Here is a 24,241-nt window from a genome sequence, read left to right as displayed (position 1 = left end):
CGTCCGATCGGCAAAAAACTTTGTTCATCACCGACAGCCGGTCTGCTTACATTAAGCTTCGTTATACATACGCGCCAAAATAAGAGTGAGGGTGTGCCCTTCAATGTTTTATAGAACGCCACACCATGGCCATCTGGGCCAGCTATTTTCCTTAGTCTATGCTTTCCATTGCGCGATTCAGCTCTGCAGTTGTGATCGGCTGCTGCAAAGCTTCTCTCGCCACATCGTCCAACCATGTCACCAAGCAAACAAACTCGCGTTTGAGACTGCCGATGTAAACTACGCTGCGAGCGAACAACGCACAATAATTCTCTAAAAATGTTCTGTGAATTTCTTCGCTTTCCTTACTCATCCCCCCTGCGCGTTCACTTTCTACTATTTGCTTGTTTCGCGCGTTCCACATTTCTGCATCCAACGCCCTTTTCGACAGTGATTCTCCGCTTACCATCGTTTCAGCTCTTGCGCGTACTAATGCACTAAGCTATCGGTCAGTAGTGATAAGCTCCTACTTGCGCGTCTTTGTTCGTATATCATCCATAAATTATCACTATCTCATAGATATTTCATTAATTAGCAGCTGAAGGCTTATTTGAAGCGTTTTATCTTGAGTTCATGCTTCTGTAGCAACTGCACTCAAACGTTAAAGTGCTTTTACTTTGACCTGATTCTTTAACAGTTGGCACCTTTCTCCCGAAGAAATTTGGTTGTTTTGGTTCAGTTTTTAAATAAAGTACTTAATTTCTTCACAAAAGCATCGTCATTGAGTAGCTTACGATTCAGGTTTGATAAGTGCCTGTTAAAAGTATTTCTTGACGCTTTTCGACTTTCTATATTAATAAAAACCATGATGTCATCACTAAAACAGACTGGCGTAACGTGATACGGTCGGCCCAAAGGCATAATATCCAAAGAGACATACGTTCTGCCTGATCGGGCGTGACTCGATCTTTGGAAATGAGTAAATTGCACGGTTCACTTAGCTTCCAAGCGTTGCCCTGTGTCTTCCGTACTGATATCATTCGCCATTTCTGTAGGAATACCAGTACATGCGTCATTAAAATTCCGTCTACCTGTTTTATGCGCTGTAGAAAGCACACAGTTGAGGTCACCGCCAAACCTCACTCATTTCTGACAGCCACAGCTACGGCGAACGCACTCAAAAAGGTGCGGCTCTCTTCGGCAATGTTAGGAGCATACACACAAATGATGCGCCATGCCTTATGGTCAAAAAGAAAATCGCAGACGATCAGCCTCCCAGAATTGTAACCTATTGCCCCTTGTGTCGATAAGCGACTTTGGTGTAGAAGAATGCAACAACCTGCTGACGTCTCTACATCACGATTAGCCACAGCGTCATAAGACGACGTAAAACGTCGCACCGTGTTTGCGTCTCTGCTTCACCATGAACTTTAGTCTCCTCTATAGCCACAATACCGAGGTCAAACTCGGTCATTAGTCGGGACGGCTGACTCTGTTTTCTTTTATACGCAAGCCCTCCGACGTTAATCATCGCGATGCGTAGCGATTCAGGAATAGAAGCCGTATTCATTACAAAGAAAGGCGAGGAAGAAGGGCGGCTACCCCCGCAAGAAGATACATGCCAGGGCGTTGCGCCATGGCATATTGCGACGTCGTGCGATGTATGAAGAACACAGTAGCAATACTGTGAAAGACGAAACTAACATTTATTGGGCGAGCCTATGCCCACAAAAACAGACTACGCTTAAAGAACGGCGACTACGGCGAACACAGTCGGTGATTGTTAAAATTTGATCAGTGGGTCAAGCACGTCGGCTTTTATAGATCAGTCGTCGAATGTTCCAGAGTAACCGCTGGGAGCCACGGGCCTTCCACAAAGTTGTACACCATTCGCGTCACGCATACATGCAATCACATTACACAAGTTTCGGTGACCAGGTACAGCGGATCGAAGCAACGATAACATTCTAGAAACTTCCGATACATGTAGACGCGTCCTGCGCCTAGACAACATTTCTTAGACGTTAAACGCGGCCACCCGTAAAAGATAAACGAGTTCACGTGTCAGTTCCCCCCTGTCAAAAGGCATCGTCCCGATGCTACAAACATAACAGGAGGGTGAAACACAAAAGGTCACTTGTTAAAGAAAGTAACAAAACAACAACAAAAAAAAACAAAGCCCAAGGTGACACAATCTAAAAAAGTCCGAAGTTCAGCTATGCGATGTCCCCAAAGATCATTAGCGCTGGTGGAACGGCTTAAGTCGCACAACATGAACTACTTGAGGTCGGGAGCGGCGCCGCTGTGATAGCGAAATGCCGTCTGGAACGACCTCATAGTCGAGTGCATGCACCAATGAGTCGGATGATCTTGTATGGTCGGAAATAGCGGCGTAAAAGCTTCTCGCTGAGTCCTCATAGGCGTAAAAGGGTCCAAACACAAACACGGTCTCCGGGCTGGTATTCGACGTTGAGTCGCCGAAGGTTGTACTGTCGGCTGTCGGTCCTCTGTTGGTTCTGGATCCGCAGGCGGGCGAGCAGCGGGCTTCTTCGGTGCGCTGGAGGTAGGTGGCGACGTCGAGGTTCTCTTCGTCGCAGATGTGCGGCAGCATGGCGTCTAGAGTAGTGGTCGGATTCCTGCCGTATACCTGCTTGAACGGCGTAATCAGTGCTACTTGCACCATCGTGTTGTAAGCAAAGGTTAGGTACGGCGGGACCGCGTCGCACGTCCTGTGCTCGACGTCGACGTACATAGCTAGCATGTCGGCGAGTGTTTCGTTCAGGCGCTCTGTGAGACCATTCGTCTGCGGGTGGTAGGCAATTGACCTCCTGTGGTTTGTCTGACTGCTTTGCAGAATGGCTTGGGTGAACTTTGCTGTAAAAGCCGTTCCTCTGTTGGTGAGGAGGACTTCTGGAGCACCATGTCGCAGCAGGATGTTCTCGACGAAAAATTTCGCCGCTTCGGCTGTGCTTCCTTTCGGTAGAGCTTTGGTTTCAGCGAAGCGGATGACACAGTCCGTCGTCTCGATGATCCACTTATTTCCAGGTGTTGACATCGGAAACGGTCCCTACAAATCCATCCCGATCTGCTTAAATGGTCCGCAAGGAGGTTCGATTGGCTGTAGTAATCCTGCTGGCCTAGTCGGTGGTGTCTTGCGTCGCTGACAGTCCCAGCATATTTGGACGTACCGGGCGACGTCGGCGGTCAGGCGCGGCCAGTAATACCTTTCTTGTATCCTCGACAGCGTCTGGGAGAATCCAAGGTGCCCAGTGGTTGGATCGTCATGTAGGGCGTGCAGTACTTTTGGACGCAGCGCTAACGGAACAACAAAAAGGTAGTTGGCGCAAACTGGTGAGAAGTTCTCCTTCATCAGCAGGTTGTTTTGTAGCGTGAACGAAGACAATCCGCGCTTAAATCCCCTAGGGACAACGTCGGTGTTCCCTTCCAAATACCGGACGAGGCCTTCTAGCTCCGGGTCTGCTCATTGCTGTTTAGTGAAATCTTCCGCGCTTATTATACCAAGGAAGGCGTAGTCGTCCTCGTCGTCTTGCAGAGGGAGATCGATGGGGGCGCGTGAGAGGCAGTCGGCGTCAGGGTGTTTTCGTCCCGACTTGTAGATTATCGTGACATCAAACTCTTGCAATCTGGGGCGCCACTGCGCCAGCCATCCGGAAGGGTCCTTATTTAGCTAGCCAACACAACGGGTGATGTTCGCTGACTACTTAGAATGGCCTGCCATATAGGTAAGGGTGGAATTTTGCTGTAGCCCTAATGATGGCGAGGCATTTCTTTTCAGTGGTAGAATAATTGACTTCCGCTTGGGGCAGCGACCGGCTGGCATATCACCTGTTCAAGTCTGTCTTTCCTCTGGACTAGGACGACACCAAAGCCTAGGCTACTGGCCTCAGTGTGGATTTAGGTGTCGGCGTCCTCGTCGAAGTGTGCAAGTACCGGCGGCAACTGCATGCGCCGTTTGAGTTCTTGAAATGTGTCGGCCTGCGGCGCTTCCCACTTGAACTCGACATCACATTTGGTTCGATATGTTAGCGGCTCCGCCATCCGTGAAAAGTCATCGACAAAGCACCTATAGTAAGCACACATGCCAAGGAATCTACGCACTGCCTTCTTGTCGATGGGCTGCGGGAACTTTGCGATGGCAGCTGCCTTCTGCGGGTCGGTGCGGACTCGAGATTTGCTGATGATGTGGCCTAGAAAGAGAAGCTCATCGTAAGCAAGGCGGCACTTTTCCGACTTCAGAGTAAGCCCTGATGGCTTGATGGCCTCTAGTACTGTCGCAAGCCTCTTAAGGTGATCGTCAAAATTTCCGGCGAAGATGACGACGTCATCCGAGCAAACAAGACAGGTCTGCCACTTCAATCCCACTAAATCCGTGTCCATCCCGCGCTGGAACATTCCAGGCGCCGAGCACAGTACAAATGGCGTAACCTTAAACTCATAGAGGCTGTCTGGCGTGACGAAGGCGGTCTTTTCGCGATCCCTGCCATCGACTTCTATTTGCCAGTTACCAGACTTGAGGTCCATTGACTAGACGTATTTAGCGTTGCAGAGACGATCCAATGCGTCGTCTATCCGTGGGAAGGGGTATGCGTCCTTCTTCGTGGTCTTGTTCTGTCGACGATAACCGACGCAGAAACGTAGGGTTCCGTCCTTTGTCTTCACAAAGACAACAGAAGACGCCCACGGGCTTTTCAACGACTGGATGATGATCGACAGTGTGGCTTATAGCTTCGTGTTCTCGCATCGAAACTTGGTGAGAGCTCTGGCGGAGTGGTCGAGCGCACTCTTAGGTTATTATGCGGTGCTTTGAGACTGGTGTTTGTGGAGTTCTTGATGACGTCGAAAAGCAGCCTATGTATCGTCGAAGCAGTGTTCTGAGCTGTTGCTGCTTAATCACGGGGAGACTTGGATATATGTGGAAGTCTGGCTCGAGAACTACGGTCATCGGGGTACATGCGGCAAAATCGACGAGGACAAGCGCATTACTGGTCTCCAGAATTTCCTCGATGTGTGTGACCGTCGTGCCCTTGTTGATGCGCTTGAACACCTGGCTGAAGTTTGTCAGCATCACTCTCGTGTTTCCTCCGCGTAGTCCAGCGATCCCTCTTGCGACGTAACTTTCACGGTCGAGCAGTAGACGTTGGTCGCCTTCGATAACGGCTCCTACGTTAGCGGGTGTTTCGGTGCCGACCGAAATAAGACTGGTGGAGTGAGCCGGGATGCTCACTTGATCTTCGAGCACACTCAAGGCGTGGTGACTACGAGGGCTCTCCGGTGGTATAGCTTGATCTTCAGACAGCGTTAAATGACTTCGACTTCAGGTCGACGATTGGGCCATGTTGGTTCAGGAAGTCCATGCGGAGAATGACGTCTCGTGAACACTGTTGGAGGATAACGAAGGTGGCAGGGTAAGTCCGGTCATGAACGGTAATTTTTGCTGTGCAGATTCCAGTGGGCGGTATGTGGTGTCCTCCAGCGGTCCGAATTTACGGGCCTTTCCATGCAGTCTTAGCTTTCTTCAAGTGGGCGGCGATGGGTCCAGTCATGTAAGAGTAATCGGCTCCTGTGTCTACTAAGGCAGTGACTGCGTGGCCTTCGAGAAGCACGTCCAGGTCGGTGGTGCTTTGTCTTGCGTTACAATTAGGCTTTGGCGTCGGATCACGGCTGCGTCTTGTTGACCTGTGGCTGGTACGTGACGTCGTCAGGTGGTCTTTCGTCTGCGTATTCTTTCCCTCCAGACTTCGTCGTCGGAACAGCGGCGTGTCCTAATGTAGTCGAGGAAGTCTCTTCGTAGTCTTCGTAGGCGGGGGAGGATCTTCATCAATTTGACAGACAGCAACCGCACCTCCATCGGTTGCTGCTTTTAGTTTTCCGGATATGGGCTCATGGACCAGCCCGGGCTGGGCCAGTGTATGGACGGTGCTGACGGCAAATAGGATTGCCGTGGAGGGCTCCAGTGAGTAGCGGTGAGGTCGTCGGCGATGTCACGAGGGCGTTCACCTTTCCTCGGGCGCGCTGTACTGACGGCGAAGCCTCGCAATCCAAGGTCGCGCCATGGGCATCGGCGGTACACATGGCTGGCTTCGCTGCAGTTGTAACAGAGCGGACGGTGGTGGGTGCGCCAAATGTCCGTCTTCCTCGCGTAGGTGCGCTGGGCGGTGGGTGGGCGTGCTGGCAGCGGCGGTGGTGGACGACGGAATTGGGGCGTCACAGGGCCTTGGCGCGGTCGCGGAGTGGACCTTGACGGTGTGCGATGGCGGCGTAGGTCATCGCTTCTGGCTGGGGCTGTGGTAACTGAAGTGGCACCTCACGAGCTCTTAGCGATCACTGAACCTCATCTTTCACGCTGTGAGCGGTCGAGGCCACTTGAGGCTGCGACGAAGGCCGGACCTTGCGCAGTTCTTTGCGCATAATGGCCCTGATGGTCTCTTGGAGATCACCGGAATCCAGCGCCTGTATGGCACAATGAGGCGTGAGCCCTTGGTGGTTATATTGCCTAGTGCGCATTTCTAAAGTTTTCTCAATCGTCGTTGCCTCTGTCAAGAACTCGGCTGTGGTCTTCCGTGGGTTTTCGATCACTCCTGCGAAAAGTTCTTGCTTTACGCCTCGCATCAAGAAACGCACTTTTTTCTCTTCGGACATTTCCGGGTCCATGCCGGAAAAGACGGGTCATCTCATCCGTGAAGATGGCGATGGCCTCATAGGTTAGTTGGCCTCGGGTTTCCAACAGAACTTTAACCCTTTCTTTACGGACAACGCTCGTGAACGTCCTCAGGAAGTTACTGCCGAACAGGTCCCATGTTGTAAGGGTGGACTCCCGGTTCTCAAGCCAAGTCCTCGCGGCATCTTCCAAGGAGAAGTACACATGTCGTAGCTTATCCTGAGAGGTCCAGTTGCTGAAGGTCGAGATCCTTTCGAAGATTTCGCGCCAGGTCTCCGGATTCCCCATCGTAGCTACACGGAAGGTAGGGGGCTCTCTGAGCTGTTGAAATACGATGGGTGACGCTGAGGCTGCCATTGTGCTTGCCTTGGTCACAATCTTCTTGGCCTTCTCAGGTAGAAGTCCGCGCTCCGGGGCCAGCTGTTCAAGACGGCGGCGTGCTCGACGGTCCTGGACTACGTTGGTGTTCTCTTTGCGGTCCGGGCTTGGATCCCTGCTTGTTGGGGGCGTCGGTTACATGAACGAGAAGCACCTCCTCCAGATGTAACGTGGAATGAGGTGTCCAGAACAGACTAGCAATACTGTGAAAGAAGAAACAAACTTTTATTGGGCGAACTTATGCCCACAAAAACAGATTACACTTAAAAACGGCAACAGCGGCGAACGCAGTCTGTGATCGTCAAAATCAGATCTGCGCGTCAAACGGGTCGGCTTTTATAGATCACTCCTCGATTGCTCCAGAGTAACCGCTGGGACCCGGGTGGCTTCCAAAGTTCTACACCATTCGCGTCGCGCATACATGCAATCAGATTATACAAGGTTCGGCGACAACAGACAGTGGATGGAAGCATCGATAACATGCTAGAAACGTCCGATACATGTAGACAAGTCCTGCGCTGAGCGATAACGTTTCTGGGACGTTAAAAGCGCTAACCCGTAGACGATAAACGAGTTCGCATGTCAATATATTAAGCTACGTCGGCTCTGCAGGTGGCGTTGCCGCCACACTTCTACTGGGGCCCAGGTTGGTTAACTTCGCAGTGTGGACCACCGAACAATAGCAGCCTTGGTTGGTTGCTGGCCTTCACCATCGGTGTTCGCCAGTGTCTCGTTGCTATCTTTGGGAACCATCTTTACTGTCACGCCAGACCTAGATGCCTCCGAGACGTCTATGTGCGCGGTCTTGTCCGCTTCGGCGTCCATAAAATTGACCCCGGAGTTCTTGTTATCCTTAGCTTTCAAATCTGCAGCATGGGGCGCCATGTCTCCAAATTCCCCAACGTAGCTCCACGGAAGGTAGGGAGCTCTCTGAGCTGTTGAAATACAATGGGTGACGCTGGGGCAGCCATTGTGCTTGCCTTGGCCACAATCCACTTTTCTTTAGAAGGCTTACTATTGTCTGCCCTTTCTACTGTGGTCGACGCACGAGGCGCCTCGACGCGTGAAGTTTCACCTCTTACTCCTCGCGCTGTTTATTCCGCATCAGCTTCATCCATGAGGTGCTCTGACCTATCATCACCCCTCAAAGATTCTGCTGCGCTTGCGTAACGTTCCGCACATTCGGAATAATCATGGCCGTACCGTCGGCAAAGCGAACAGCGTGGTACATGGCACTCCCTGTGGATATGCCGACCGGATTTGTAGCAGAGGCAAACTGAGGCCCTTCCCGGTACTAAAATCAGCACGAGTTCACCGGCCACCTTGATCTGGTGTAGTATGTAGTCAAGTTTGACACTCGCATCTAATTTAAAGATCACTGCAGAAGTCGTGAAGAATTTATCAACAACGCCTCGAGCACGCTACTTTTCCTTCACACTTCGACAACCTTTACGTACGGGGATAGCGTGCCATGCGCGTCCTTGTCAGTAACTCCGTTGAGTAGCCAGTGAATCTTGCAGTGAATCGCCTCGGTCATTGGAGTCAACTGTCAGGCACATGCGTTCTGTCACCTTCGTGTCTTTTTTCTCAATAGACGGACGTGAAAGTGGAGCTTTTCTATAGCTGCAGTGTCACTAAGGGTCATAGCCCAGACGTAATTTATCTGGAACGCGCCGAACGTGACAACGTCAGGGAACACACCGAGATGAATGAATGTATCTCTGAAGTCTTCCAATCTGAAGGGTCTAGCAGAAACGCCAGCATGCATAGACACCAAGTTCAACACCATTCTTCCTGTTGACAGGTTCTGCAGAATACCTTGATAGTCTTGAAGCAGCAAAGGCCTGTTCCTGTGACCCGCTGGAGCCACTGATGCCGGTCCGACGGGGCTCGACATCTTGCGTCCGAGCAGTTCCAAGTCGAGAGCCAGAGTTATGCCACAGACGCATGCATCGACAAGTGACATAGAACGCCTTTATGAAATTCTCGTGGGCAAGCCAGCTTGTTGAGACGCTTGGCGCGTTTCAATTTCTGCATCTCGACAGGTTCTGCTGCTGCAATTAGTAGCGAGTGTGCGCGTTCGCAGCTCATTCTGTCAATGCAAAACTAAACACCACTTTTAAATTTAGGAAAATGAAGGCAGATAAAGCGTAACGAAGCCTCATGAACATGTGAATCCACAAATACGAAGATTAGACCAATCCATGTACTTCCCCACATTCCCGCGGTGGCCGAACGATGGCGGCGCCAGAGTTCCCTCTAGTAATTATTGTGTGAACCTCTATGTATGAAATGGTGTACAATAAATAAAGTATTATAACATAGCATATAACGCCCCCTTCACTGTGTTTGATAATACTTTCACAGCCCTTAGTCTTCCATGCTGTCGAACACTCTTTCTACAGACTTTAGTGGTACAACATTTCGGGGACAGCCTCCCGAAGCCTGCGTAGTTCCATTCGCTTTAAGGTGCCGCGCTCCTCAACAAGGTATGGGGAAGCCAAGCGCTGTGTTTAAGTCCCCCAAATTTTTAATGACTTACCAGAGGAAATGTTTTCCGCAACATCAGAAAAAGTGCTTAAAATCATGGTTCATTCATTGTAACACGGTTCCTATATGCCTGAAAAATGTTCATGATCAGGCACGAATTGTTCAAATACTGTTTCTTGCTCTTTATTTTTCATTTCTTGTTGATGTTACTTTTCCTAACTTTTTGCACCTGGGTCACTATTGATTTCATGTTAGTATTGTGTTAATATATTGTGTTTATATTATGTTCATATTTTATGTTTAACTGCACGTCCGTCTGCCGACTTTGCCGCGCCAAGTCCCTCAAGCCACTAGAGGCTTTGACAGGCCCGTTTCATTGCCCTGTATACATTCTGTCCAATAAAAGATGTATTATTATTATTATTATTATTATTATTATTATTATTATTATTATTATTATTATTATTATTATTATTATTATTATTATTATTATTATTGCCTAATTATTAATAATACATAAGTATAGTTATTGTAGTAATAATTTTGGCGTGCAGTTAGTCCTTCGACTAACAACAGCCTTGTTCAACCGGTTCTGCCGGTGTTCCTATCCCCTCCGACCTCAAAATTAAAAAAAAACACTTCAGATTATTTTTCCATCATACTATCCAAACATTTACAGCAATTCCTTGACTATTATACGCTGCCTAATGAGTGAAAAAGAGGTAAGGTGATTCCAATTCATAAATCTGGCAGCAAAGCGTCCCCTTATACTTATCATCCAATTTCTCCCAACAGCACATGCTGTAAAATGCTCGAAAATATTGTTTTTACCAAGCTGGTTAATTCCTTGAATCAAACTCATTATTTTTTACGTCCGCACAACACGGTTTTCGGGAATCTTACTTCTGTGAAACCGAATTGATATGGTTTACACATGCAACACAGCATATCCATGACCAATCTTCACTAGGTGATTCTACATTCTTAGAATTTTCAAAAGCATTCGACAAGGTGTGTCACAAACCAATGCTTCACAAACTAAAACAAGTGATCCTTGACTGTAGCCTCCTGAAATGGATTGAGTGTTTTCTTAACCGCTCGCAATTTTTTTGTGCTTACGGCAGTTCCTCCGGTTTTACAGAAATCTGTCCAGATGACCATATTTGTGGAAGCTCCAGGATAAATTCGAGGGGCAGGTCACTAATATCCTTTGCATCAGGCCACAACCTGTGCCTTCTAAATGACGGAAGCCCGACATTTCTGCGAGAAACTACGTACAGCAGCTGCTTTGACTTGACTTTGGTGTCACGTTGCCTGGCTTTGAGCGCGCAGTGGTTCACCGATATTGAAACCCATGGAAGTGATCATATTCCAACCTAAGTGAGAATCGATGGACTAGACAACGCATTACCGGTTGTCTCTCGCCAGAAGACACATGCAAGACACATATTGCAGGCAGATTAGAAGACATAATCGCGCACGCTATGCGAGATTGTACACGCTGCTTCACACATCCATCAAAGCGTACAGAGAATGACATTGAATTGGAAATGCTTCGTGCACTACGTCGCCGAGCTGAAAGGAGGTACAGGCGCACGAAGTCAATTCTTGACCTCAGAGAAGCTCGGCGCATGCAAAAGAAGATCAAACGCCGAATAGATAAGCTAGCGGATCAAAGATGGAAATGTTTTTGCGACTCACTAGACCTCCGCAAGCCACTGTCCCATGTGTTGCGTACCCTAAGGGATCTTTGCTCAAGTCCCCAGCAACGACACCCATTCACCGCCCTTGCTCTCTATCAAAACCGCGGTGAGATAGACGTCGCAGAGGAATTTTGTGCGAACGTCGCCGGCGGCATAGTTTTAGTCCCTGACATGGCTCTAGGCAACATCCCCGGCCCACGAGATGCAAGTATGGACGCTCCATTCTCTATGGAAGAGTTAGAAGCTGGTATGGTGTTTTGCGGGTGTTCGTCTTCACCAGGGCCCGATGGCATAACATACACTGCTTTGCGCCACCTAGGCAGAGAAGCACGAAGAGAACTCCTCAGCCTTTTTAATAGTTAATGGCAAGATGGTGTCGTCCCACAGGAATGGAAACGCAGCCGCCTGGTACCGCTTCTAAAGGCAGGAAAGTCACCGCTCGAACTGGCATCCTATTGGCCTATAGCTCTTCCCAGCTGCATCGGGAAGCTCATGGAACGTATGATCCTCATGCGTCATGCGTCAACACCACAAAATTTACCCTGACTCTATAGCGGGATTTCGACGCGGTCGTTCATCGCTTGACAGTGTCATCGTTCTAGTATCATCTGTGGAACAACAAAAATCTTGGAAGCGATTATCAGTAGCACTCTTTCTTGACGTGAAAGGCGCTTACGACAACGTTTCCCATCAAACTATTCTAGACGCACTTTTGACAATTGAACTGAGGGCGAGTATATCGATGGGTCAGTAACTACTTGACACAAAGGTCTTTGTTCGTACGTACGGAAGATGGTCCGACTACCGACCACTACACATGCCGAGGCGTTCCCCAAGGCAGTGTTACGAGCCCTATTCTTTTCAACCTCGCGCTTCATGGGCTGGCTGAATCCCTACCGGAAACAGTGAGTGTTTCAATCCACGCCGACGACATCTGCATCTGGACATCAGAGGTCCCTCGCCTGCAGGTTCGCGCACGGCTACAGAAAGCAGCAACACAGGCATCTGACTACCTTTACGCACAAGGCCTTACCATCTAAACATAAAAATGTGCGTTAGTCTCGTTTACGCGAAAAGCGATGACTCCTTATCCAGTATGCATCAATGGTCAGCCTGTCTCCTACAAGAAAAATCACCGGTTTTTGGGCGTCTTTATAGACCGGGTCTTCACTTGGAGCCCTCATGTTGCCCACTTGAAGAAGAAGCTCACATCTGTTGTTCACGTCTTCAAGTTCATCGCCGGCTAAACATGGGAATCATCAATGGGCTCCATGCTACAGTTATATCGAGCACTGTTCATCGGATTTCTACGCTATAGCTCCCCCATGCCTGCTAAAACATGCAAGTCAAATCTTCGAGAACTTCAGAGCGTGCAGGCGCAGGCACTACGTGTTTGCCTAGGCCTTCCGCGCAGTGCCTCATCAGCTGGAACCATTATAATCGCTCAAGACCATCCGATCACAACTTACATTAGCACCGAAACGCATAGAGCCCATGTTCGTAATGTTTTACGCATGCAGGCAAGCTCTCTTGCAAGCCTGCTAGAACGACGACCACAGGCGTCCTTCTCCAACAAGATCAGCATCCATCGTGCCTCGTTACCATCGGGTTTCACACCCTTAGCACGTTCAACCTCAGCTTTGTGGTGTTTAAAACAACCTCAAGTGCGTCTTACGGTTCCAGGGATAAGAAAGAAGACTGACCTGCCTACCTTGGCCTAGAAGCAAGCAGCTCTGGATTTTTTTCACACTCGTTACTTTGATCGAGTCCGCATATATATGGATGGCTCTCCCACTCACATCAGCTCTGCCGGCGCAGTCGTTATACCGTCACGATAACTTAGCATCCGATACAAGATTTCTCACGTGACAGCATCGACCGGATCGGAGCGTGTTGCCCTCCGAGGTGCCGTTGATTAGATTAGCAACCAACCCGCTAATCGGTGGGGAATATTTTGCAATTCGAAGGTGGCCTTACAATGTATTCTGTCATCTCTTCGTCGCGGGTCGTGTGAGCAACTAGTGTCGGAGGTACGAGAAATGCACCATCGTATTATAGCGAAAGGACACGACGTCGTGTTTCAGTGGCTGTCTGGTCATCGCGGTATCTCCGGCAACGACCTCGCTGACGAAGCTGCTAGAAAAGCACATGAAGGAGCAACCCTTGTTTCAATACCTTTATCGCGGACCGACGCAGCCCAACACTTGGGCAAGCTAGCGCACTCTTTGACATTGGAGAAGTGACACACACCTGAATTCACTCAACATCACTTGCATTCCCTCGCTCCCTCTATGCAACTGCGACTGTTACCAGGGCTTCTGCGAAATGAGGAAACAGTGCTGTGCCCTTTACGTTTGGGCGTCGCATTCACAAATGCTTATGCATTTCTGATTGGAATGGCTGATAGCGCCGAGTGCAATGCCTGCGGTGTCCAGGAAATCACAGAACACATACTGTGCTACTGCCCATCTTTTGAAAATGAAAGGCAAGACCTCTGCACAGCTCTCAATCAACTACATGGAAGGCCGTCCATCTTGAACAAGATCTTCGGACCATGGCCTCGCATATCGCAGCTACAAAAGGCCACAAAAACGCTGCTGCAATATTTGAAAGCGACCGAATTGAGTGAGCGTCTGTGATCCGGACTTAGTGACCGACGGATATCTTCAGCAGACTTTCTCTTCTTTTAAACTTTCCGTCCCCCTTTCCCTTTCCCCAGTGTAGGGTAGCCAACCGGGCTCAGTCCTGGTTAACCTCTCTACCTTTCATTTATCATTTCCTTTCTCTCTCTCTCTGTGCACGTGTTCCACAATCTTTCGTCCTTGGATCCCTATTGTTTCTTCTTTATCTTTACATTAATGATCTTTCCTCGCTCATCAACGCCCATATCCATCCCTTCGCTGATTGCGTCATTTTTAGAGAAATATCCAATGCTAAATACATTGAGTTACTTCAGTCGGATCTTATCTTTATAGGGAACTGGTGCAATGAATGGTTAATGGAGATAAATATTAACAACTGCAAAGTCATGCGTGTGTCTAAGAAAACATCCACCATACCGTCGTACTACAATGACAACATATCATTGGAACCAGCTTCCTCATTTCAATATCTTGCTGTTTAAATCACTTCTAACCTCATCTGGTCTCTTCATACTGAGAACGTCATTAAAATGCTGATCGCATGCTTCGCTACCTACGTCGCAGCTTTTTCAACGTACTTGCTTATTTAAAAACTTTGTTATAAAGCTTTAATATAATCCAACCTTTAATACGCGATTCCGGTATGGGACGCTACCCATGAAAACCTAATCACTGATCATGAGAAGGTTCAAAGTAACAATATGTTTTTTTTGTTCTTACTAACTACAACCACACAGTGACTATAACTAACATGAAATCTAATCTTTGCCATTCATCATTGGCGTCTCGCATAAACTTTTTTCTTATTGGCCGCTTCTACAAGTTGTACCATCATCATACTCTACGAGGTCACCTCATCCCCCATCCAATTTATGTATCCCGTCGCATTGATCATCAGTATGAAGTCTGCATTTTGTCATGCAACACTAAATGTTTCGCACAGTCATCCCTTCCGCGAACCTCACGTGTGTGGAACCATCTCCCTACTGAAGGTATAGGCCTTACGAATTATGAACAGTTGCGTGAAGCTTTAGCTAATAATATTGTGTATACACGTGCCACTCGAGCATTCATGTAACCAACTGTATTTCTCGTCTTCATTATTTTGTATTTACCCCTCTCCTTCTGTATTTCACTTGGCCCTGAGGGGTATAGTAAGTGAAATGAAAAAAAAAATGGTCGTCTTCCGGCATAATAGTTCAATCGTCGTCATTCTAGCTTTGTTATCTGAATCTTGTCATGTTGTGGCCGTCTCACGCCTTTTACGCCAAACCAGTGGTCGATGTTGTCTAATAGCTTCGCCCGCTGGGTATATGCTCGTGTGGGTGATACCGTCGTGGTCATTCCAACATATTCATTCCTGCTTCGTCAAGCGTTCCTCACAATGCCATAGTTGTCACCCTATCGTCGTCAGGCCATCCTCGTCATACAGGCATCGTGATATAGTTGCTGTTGCACCGTTGCCGCCATACACTCGTACTCATACGATTGTCCTGAAACCTTTTCACGTCATCATCCTCATTATGTCGTCATCACACGGCCGTGGTGCATACATCTTCATACCGCGGTCGTGATATTGTCGCGGCAGTTCTAACATCGTAATCCAACTCTGGTGATTCCGTATTGTCACGCAGTCGTGGTCACACCATTGTCTTCATGCCGTCGTCTTCACGCTGCCATCTTGCCATTGTCGTTACTTCAATAACGCCATGCCATTTTCGTCCTGCGCCGTCGTCAAACTACCGTCATCGTTCCATCGAAGTCAATTCGTCTTCCTGATTCTACCCTAATTATGCTGTCATCAATCAATCGCGATTATGCCGCTGCTGTTATGCCATCGTTGCCACGGTGTCATCTCCAGACAGCCGATATCATGCATCCGCTGTCATATCATCATTACCACGCCATCCTCGCCATTCCATAGTGGTGATATAACCATCGAATTGTCCTCTTCTTGGAGTCTTCATGCTCTCGCCGTCATGCGAATGTAATTATTTAAGAATGGTCTTATGATTGTCACCATAGAAAATAAAAAAATGACACTTTTAGGCACCAGAATCATTATGTGACTACGAGGCCCGCCGTAGCGGGAAACTCCGGAAATTTCCACCAGCTGTGGTTCCTTAACGCGGACCTGAATCAATGCACACGGGTGTTTTCGCATTTCACTCTCATCGAAATGCGGCCGCCATGGCCGGGATTCGATCCCGCGGCCTCGTGCTTAGCCGACCAACACCATAGCCACTAAGCAACCACGGCGGACCATTGTCATTAGAGCTTTGTCTTTATACAACCTTTGTCATTCGATTAACGTCATTTTTTCTCTCATTCCGTTGTTGTTAGTGCATCGGCCTCATGCAGTCGTCATCAAGCCGCCATGCTCAAGCGTCGTCATGGCAAGTGAATGCCAGACACCATAGGATGATACCGGGTAACGTCACATATAGCGAAACCAATGGAAGTCCCAGAATCAAAACTAGAGATGATAAACAAACATGTATTCAGAAATATGTTATGTTACTAAACGCGTGAATCTTAATCGCATTACTATCGACAATAATCGTGAGTTATGCTGTTACGTTTTTAAATAATATGTTTTTTACAAAAACCATGGTCTTGATGTCTTGATGCAGCAATATTTATGTGTGTCATCGCCCGGTATTAGCGCCCTAATCGCTCTGCAGATCATCTATGAAATAATGATAAAGTCAAAGTAATCCGTGACACACAATACACACACACACAATGGCTGAGCCAAATAAACGCGTGACACGCGTTTATTTGGCTCAGCCATTGGTTACGCGAATTAGTTACGGCATCAAGGTCAGAAGAAGCTCTGTTGAGATCTTCAACTTTATTTTACGGGCAAGCGTTACTGGCCAGCTCTTCAAATTAGTGGGAGTTGTTTCAGGCGGGAGATGGGTGAGATCGAGTGCTTTACGGGTCCGTTTAGGAATTTTACGACTTTCTTGAAGTACGCAGGCATCTTTAAGGATACAGTTATCTCGCCATTTAGGGCCCAATGCATATTCAATTGTACCCAAGCAGACGATAGCTAGGTTATCAGAAAGCTGCTGCTTAGGTCTGTATCACTGTCAGTGGAAGTGGAGCAGTGCGCCCCAAGCAGCTATCGCTGGAAGTGGCGCTGTAGTCAGTCGTGACTTCTTTCAATTCTAATATCGTAATATGAGCGGGTGTCGCTGTTCTCTTGATGGCCGCACGAGTAGGGTCCCTAGTAGAGGGCATGTATTCCAGCGGCCTTGTCACTGAGGTGGCTCTAGTAACATAGTGTATCTTTTTGACAGAAGAAGGCGTTCAGCAATGCCACCTATGTGTCCTTTTGGAAACCCTTGTTTGCTCCCCTTCGCAAATGACGACAAAGAATTATCGCAGCTGGTTACCACAGATGATAATTTCTTTTGTACTTGATATCACGCTCACTGCTCTCTGTGCATGCGCCGCACCGTTTTCTAAGGTGCTGTTGCCCTATTGGCAGAGATTGACTTCCACATGGTCTAGCGTTTGCGATACGAGGCTCTCCCCTACGGGGCCCGGTTCAATTCCTGGTGTCGGAAATAATTTTTTGCCCTAATTTCTTTTCATTTGTATTAATTAATATTTATTATTATTATTATTATTATTATTATTATTATTATTATTATTATTATTGTTATTATTATTATTATTATTATTATTATTATTATTATTATTATTATTATTATTATTATTATTATTATTATTATTATTATTATTATTATTATTATTATTATTATTATTATTATGATTTTCTTACGCATGCTTGGCAGTTCAGAATATTTCTACTTTCACAGCGCATCATAGGTTCATGGTTACAAAAGCTCTGCGTATAGCAGACGCATTGCATAAGTAAATGGCAACTTGTGGAATGGGCGGCGACAAGCAAGGCGAGCCAAGTAAAAACAAACCAATTAACTTTATTATTCAACACAACATATAAAGCGTATTAGTTTCTTCGCCTGCGTTTTGTTGAACTCCTTCGGCAAGCCAAATGACCATAGCAGACATTTATTAACTTCAAAATTGTAACAGCGCAAACACATGCAACCAGAGAGTACCAAGGGCGAGACACAAGCGCTGTGTCTTTGCACATTTATTAGAAGGCTTGGTCTTCTCTTCGTATTAAGCCACACTTAGCCGAGTCCGAAAGATCAATATCTTTCTTGCCAACAGCGTGTAATTTCGCTGCGGACGTAAGCAAGTCTTCTAAAGCCCTGACTCTTTCAATGTTTCCTAGGCCATACACAGCATCCTGCATGCATTTAACTCGTACGATACCTTTGAAGAATTGCATGTCCGTATACACGGTAGCCTCGGGTAAGGAATGAATAGTGAGGTCCGACAAAAACACTGAGCTTGCGGTTCCAGTCATTTTTCACGACTAAACCCAAACTTGCCGCACAACGGCGGTTTTGCAAGCTTTTTTTCACAGTATAGTTAATGCGCGGCTTTCAAGAAAATTTGTTGCGACATAGATCTTCCTGTCCTTGTAGGTCGTCGTCGTTCATGCGCATGTCGTGTTGACGAATGCAATCGTCTCACTATCTCGAAGTACAATGTATCGGCTCTCTTATCTTTGGTTTTCCACAGTTTTGCCTTTTGTAAGAATGGAGGATGCTTCATCTGTGCCTGTCCTCTTAAGTATGCCGGCACCTTGTGCACCCTTGCTGCGCATCCTCTAAATCGACCAGCATTTTCTCTATTGCGAGACGAGCGATCTAACGTTCGATAGCCTGCTTTATCAAAAATAAAACAGCAGTCGCGGGACATCGTTACCTTCTTTAAATATTTCTCTGTCAGCCAGGATCCGACGAATTTTCTTGCCACGTTTTTCTTTTCTCACGATATGTTTTGTGCTTCGAGAAAGCAATCAGCGTGCTTTGATAGAGTGTCTAAGGACTTACCAGCTCTCATTTTAAGAAACATCCGCAGCACTGGTGTACATATGTTTGTGAATTGTTCTGGAGTGTTCGCATTTCATAGGGCGTCAAGTGGAATCTTCACTCTTGCGATTTCTGCTCATTGGTCAAGGTAGCCAGTGTCTAGCTCCATATTGCAATCAAGTTTCTTTTTCTTGTGGTCTGGTCTTGCTGAGTTTTTCACGATAAGCTTCACCGGTGAAGGAGAACAGCTGCAACATTGTCCCTTTAGCCGCGTTAGAATACAGAATACCACTTGAATCCCATCGTCCAATTAAAGTAAGGGCCTCTTTCTCAAGGCACAGTCTGGGGAAAGCACCTATTCGGAACGTGGCGAACGCAAACACATTGTGACGCAGTCCAAACACTGAAGATATGCGTCTAAATTGCCACGTGCCTCGTGGGACAGAGGTGTTAACTTGTGCTATCAGAATGCCTTAGTAGTTTCACACGGTCGGATAATCGTGACGTTAGTCCCCGAAGCGTTTACTTTCATGCTAGAACTTCTTTGCTGCAGGATGATCTTTAGTGGTAGAACGTGTTCTTTAGCTTAAAGCCCCTCTTTCGTGTCACTGTGAGCCAGAAAGCATTCGTTCCATTCTTCAGCAATCTCACTGTAGACCCGCACCATTAAGTAGGCGCCTCACACTCCGGTATGTTTACCTATCTCCTTTGACCACTCGATATCTATTGCCTCCTCTTATACACTTGAGTTTGGCTCGATGGTTAGTGTGGCCGCATCCTCGCAGTCTTGCCGATATATATTGCTACGGCATGAGCCGGGCGAGCAGAAGAGAAAAAAGACGTTAGCTGGTGCAGGCTCGGCACGCCATCTTGACTTTACCATGAATCTCGTCCCTTAAATAAAACCGCTTTAACATTAACCGTAACAATTTTGTGGTTGAGGTGCGGGGTACTTCGACCAACACGACGGAGCTGCTGCAGCAAGTGCCACGGTGGAGCCGACGCCTCGCTCGTCTGCCTCCAACACCACTTGAGATGCCCATGTCTCAGAGCGGTGACCAACAGCCTTCTGTGGCTGCTCCAGTGAGAACAATCGGCGCCTGGATGCATCAAATGGAGCCTCGCCCTTTCTCAGGAAAATTCGTCGAGGACATGGACGAATGGCTAACCCACTACAAGCGTGTGAGCAAGTACAACGGCTGGAATTCTACGGCTCAGCTCGACAATGTGGTTCTATTCCTCACAGACACTGCACTAGTGTGTTTCGAGAACCATGAAGATACCTGCACAATGTGGAACAGCTTCGTTACTCACCTCGCAGAGTGCTTCGGCGATTCCACCAGGAAAAGCAAGCAGACGGAGCAGACATTGCTTCAGCACGCTCAAGTCCCAGGTGAGACCAGTCCTACGTACATAGCGGCAATCCTGAAACTTTGCAGAACGGTCAATCCTCGAATGTCCGAAAGGACAAGGTTGGGCACATTCTCAAAGGCATAGCCGAGGATGTGTACAATTGTTTATACGGAAAGGAGAGTCTCGCCTCATTCGTCGACCTCATCAAGCATTGCCGCACATTTGAGGCCTTGAAGCTGCGCCGTATCACGCCAATGTTCGGCAGGTTAGCAAATGTCACAACGGTGGCAAGCGTTGACGAAAATGACAACTTCAGTTTTCAATTTCACCTTGCGGCGACTCTAAGGGAAATTGTCCGCGAAGAACTTGAACGACACACCAAAGGGGTGGATGTCGAACAGCTTGGCCGCGCTTCCAACCAACCTCAAGAACGTTCATCTGTTGTGTCCGCATTGTCTGCCATGCCAGGCGTTGCAGAGTGCCGAGTCGATCAGCTGCGACAGCACTGACGTACTTTTCCCGGCGACATGACGCACGATCAACGAACTCGTCGAGCTACCACGAGGAATCGGAATTCGGAAGATCGCGTTTATTATTCGCAGCGTGCCAGGATTGACCCCGAGGCTTACAACGTCGGTCGCGCACGCCTGTGTGTTACAGCTGTGGCGCCTCATGACACATTGCTCGTTTTTGTCACCGGCGCCGACCGACAACAACATATGACCCACCACAAACTTGGCCTAATTTTGAACGTGACAGTTATGACGACCGTTGGCCGACAGACCATGATACTGCAAACACCACAGGCACGCCACCCCGGATACCTTCCGTCAATATAGTAGGAGTGGCTCGCCAGCTTCAGACCGCAGTCTGACGGCCCCAACCAGTCGCCAACGCCATTCAGCGTCACCACGGCGGCGTGCTACGTCACCACCACCGTCGGAAAACAAGCCGGCGCGGCCGATGGAGGTAAGGTCGCCGGACAGTCTGCGTCTCTGAGAAATAGTCCTCTGCCTGTTATGATGGTGAAGAACAAAGTGCGTGTGTTAATTGATAGCATACCTGCAACAACATTAGTGGATACTAGTGCTACCATTTCCGTCATGAGTGTGACTTTCAAAGAGAGGCGGGGTCGGAAAGTTATGTTCCCGTAAAATGGCGATGTGACGTTTCGTGGTGTCAGTGAAGAGTGCCTAGTTCCCCTTGATATTTGTGTTGCTAGTGTTTTGTTCGGAGGAGATCTTAAAACAGAATTTCTCGTACTACCGTGGTGCACTGATGATGAAATTCTCGGGATTGACTTGCTTGAGGATTTTGGTGCATCGGGTAATTGTTTGCACAGGCGAAATTACATTGAATAGCGCGCTTCTCGCTCCCTTGCCGACACATCCTTACCAGTGAAAAACTATTGTGTTGTTTTGAAATATTTACTGCTACCGCCTTGGTCGCTGTCACGTATCCCTGTCAACTTCACTGCTGCCGACCTTTCATCGCTTGACGCGCAAGTCCAGCCACTTATGTCGAGCTGCGCAAAGAAAGATGTACTTGTACCACGCTCTGTCGTGAGGGTAGTGAATGGCGCCTCAAATTTAGGGGCTTTCAATTGTTCTTGCGTCCCTGCTGTTCTTCCGCGTGATATGAAGCTCGCTGAATTTGACGAGATTATTTGCAGCTTCATTACAGTTCTAAACGAGGAGGAGCAGTCTCACACTAGCGACCCTCACCAAAGCACTTCTGAAGAGCAGATCCTATGGATGATCAACAAGGCACTGCCCTCACATGAGCACCACGCTCTCGCATAAGTTTTGCGAGCACATCTTTCTGTATTCCATTTCACACAGGGCGACAAGCAGGCATTACTTCCGCGTTCTCGTGCCTGCCACAGAATTGACACCGGATCTGCGCGCCCCATTCGGCAAAAGCCTTACCGCGTCTCTTCAACAGAGATGACAGTTATTACTCAACAAGTGAAAGACATGCTGCGGAAAAGTGTTGCTCAAGAGTCCTCTAGTGTGTAGGCAGCACCAGTGATCTTAGTAAAGAAGAAGGATGGATCGTGACGGTTTTGCGTTGATCGCAGTAAACAGAATGCGGTCATCAAAAAAGATGTGTATCCACTTCCTATAATTGTTGATGTCATCGATTTTTTACATTCCGCTGCCTACTTTTCATCACTCGATTTGCAATCAGGGTATTGGCAGATACCCGGCACCTCCACCAAAAACTGTTACGGTTAATGTTAAACCGGTTTTATTTAAGGGACGAGATTCATGGTGAAGTCAAGATGGCGTCCCGAGGCTGCACCAGCTAACGTCTTCTTTCTCTTCTGCTCGCCCGGCTCATGCTAGTACATGTTGCCTGTCTTAAGCGGTTTCACCCTACGCTTTCCAAATGATTTGGACTTGCCCAGTGGGCTTCGTCTGGCAACAGGGGATTGCTACGGCATGAGCCGGGCGAGCAGAAGAGAAAGAAGACGTTAGTTGGTGCAGCCTCAGGACGCCTTCTTGACTTCCCCATGAATCTCGTCCCTTAAATAAAACCGGTTTAACATTAACCATAACAATATGATAGGGATGGCTGCTGGCCCAAGCATCAAACAGTATAAGGTACAATGGACACGGACAAGGGCTGTATTGTAACGAAAACACAAATATCACATATATAACACAGTTTAGGCAGGAGAGTCAGAGTGTGTGATATAATGATTGCCCACACTGCTAAATTTTCCGCATCGTTGTGGCTAACGGTTCACCATTCATGCTCGAGTCTCCCGGGCCAGCGAGTACGTTAGTGCTGGCTGGCCCGCACGTTAGCATGTTAGCAACAGGCCAGCACGGTTGCCAGGTTTAGGGATGAGTACTGCGCAAGCAGTCTTCCGAGGTAATGGGACCGTTCCATTCCCCCAAATTTCATTTATTTCCTCTAATACGTATGCGATTGCTTTGGCGTCCAGATTTCGCAAAGCCTTGTTGGAGATGCCATCCGGTCCTGGTGCGGATCTACCATTGAGTCCACATAGAAACCTACGAACCTTGTCAACACCAAATCCTGCATCCAGGTAGGAATTCGCCTGGCCCTAGTAATTGAGATGTACAGGAGACCGTTCTGAGCCGACTGGGAAATGTTTGTCAGCAAGCGTGCGGATTAATTAATCCACAGAGGTCATTCGTGCGGCTTCAGATATGGTTCAACCAACGATATGCATCTGATTAGACTTAGTATTGCTCTCGTTAAGGCGATGCTTAAGCAAGCTCAAAGTTCAAACATTGCGCATTTGGCCGTCTATTGAATTGAAAACCTGGTCCCACTCCTGTTTAGAGAGGTTTACACAATGCTCCTCCATGTGTTCGTTAATCTCAGATATATTTTTGAGTAGCCTAAGATTAAGTCGCTGAGACTTCCATCTGTTGAGAATGGACTGTTTGGCTTCTAACAGATGGGCTAGCCTGTTGTCCATTTTCTCAACAGAAAGGTTGATGCATACCTTAGAGGTTGCACACCGAACATTCTCTTGAACGTGAACCAACCATCGCTCTATGGTAGGTCAGGAATCTGAGGGAGGCCTTTCCTCCCGAAGCTTGCGGAATTTATCCAAGTCCGTGCACGAGAATACACGTTGTTTTGTACTCACGACAGCAAACTGGGCCTCACAAATATAGTCATCACTAGCAAGGTTCTCAGCCAAGTTATTCCATTTCTCCTCACTCACGTTCTTGACAAAGATGAGATCTGGGGTAGAGTCTCTACACGCGGACGCCCCGATTCGGGTTGGAAGTTTAGGGTCAGTGATAAGCGTCAGGTCCAGATCCATGGCATTCTGCCAGAGATGCTTACCCTTATTGGTATCATATTTAAAACCTCAGACACAAAGCGGGGCATTAAAGTCCCCTGTGACAATAAGATGTCTTGAGTGTGCCAGGTCTACAGCTTTGCAGAGCATAGTCCTAAATCTTTGGCTTTTTTCGTGGCGACTACTGTATTGTTAAGAACCTATATGATGCATCGGTTCACCCGACCAGGTATGATCTCTACCATGACATACTCAATATTGCAACCAGCCAATTTCAGATCATGTGTCACATGAGTGAGTTTCTTACT

At 47.8% G+C, this 24,241-nt stretch overlaps 1 long non-coding RNA gene across 2 annotated transcripts in view; it reads left to right on the top strand.

Annotated features, from left to right (window-relative positions):
• Positions 1-24,241, top strand: part of LOC139052607 (uncharacterized) — a 270,776-nt gene that overhangs the window by 209,725 nt on the left and 36,810 nt on the right. The window contains exon 4 of one of the 2 annotated variants that reach the window (XR_011509984.1): positions 23,097-23,201. The exons of the other annotated variant lie outside the window; for it this stretch is intronic. This is a non-coding gene — a long non-coding RNA (uncharacterized lncRNA). The remainder of the gene's footprint in view (positions 1-23,096; positions 23,202-24,241) is intronic. 2 annotated transcript variants of the gene reach the window in all.

This window comes from Dermacentor albipictus, unplaced genomic scaffold, assembly GCF_038994185.2.
Source record: "Dermacentor albipictus isolate Rhodes 1998 colony unplaced genomic scaffold, USDA_Dalb.pri_finalv2 scaffold_27, whole genome shotgun sequence".
Taxonomy (NCBI): Eukaryota; Metazoa; Arthropoda; class Arachnida; order Ixodida; family Ixodidae; genus Dermacentor; species Dermacentor albipictus.
The sequence above is the reverse complement of the archived record's forward strand: the minus strand, read 5'-3'. Positions and strand labels throughout refer to the sequence as shown.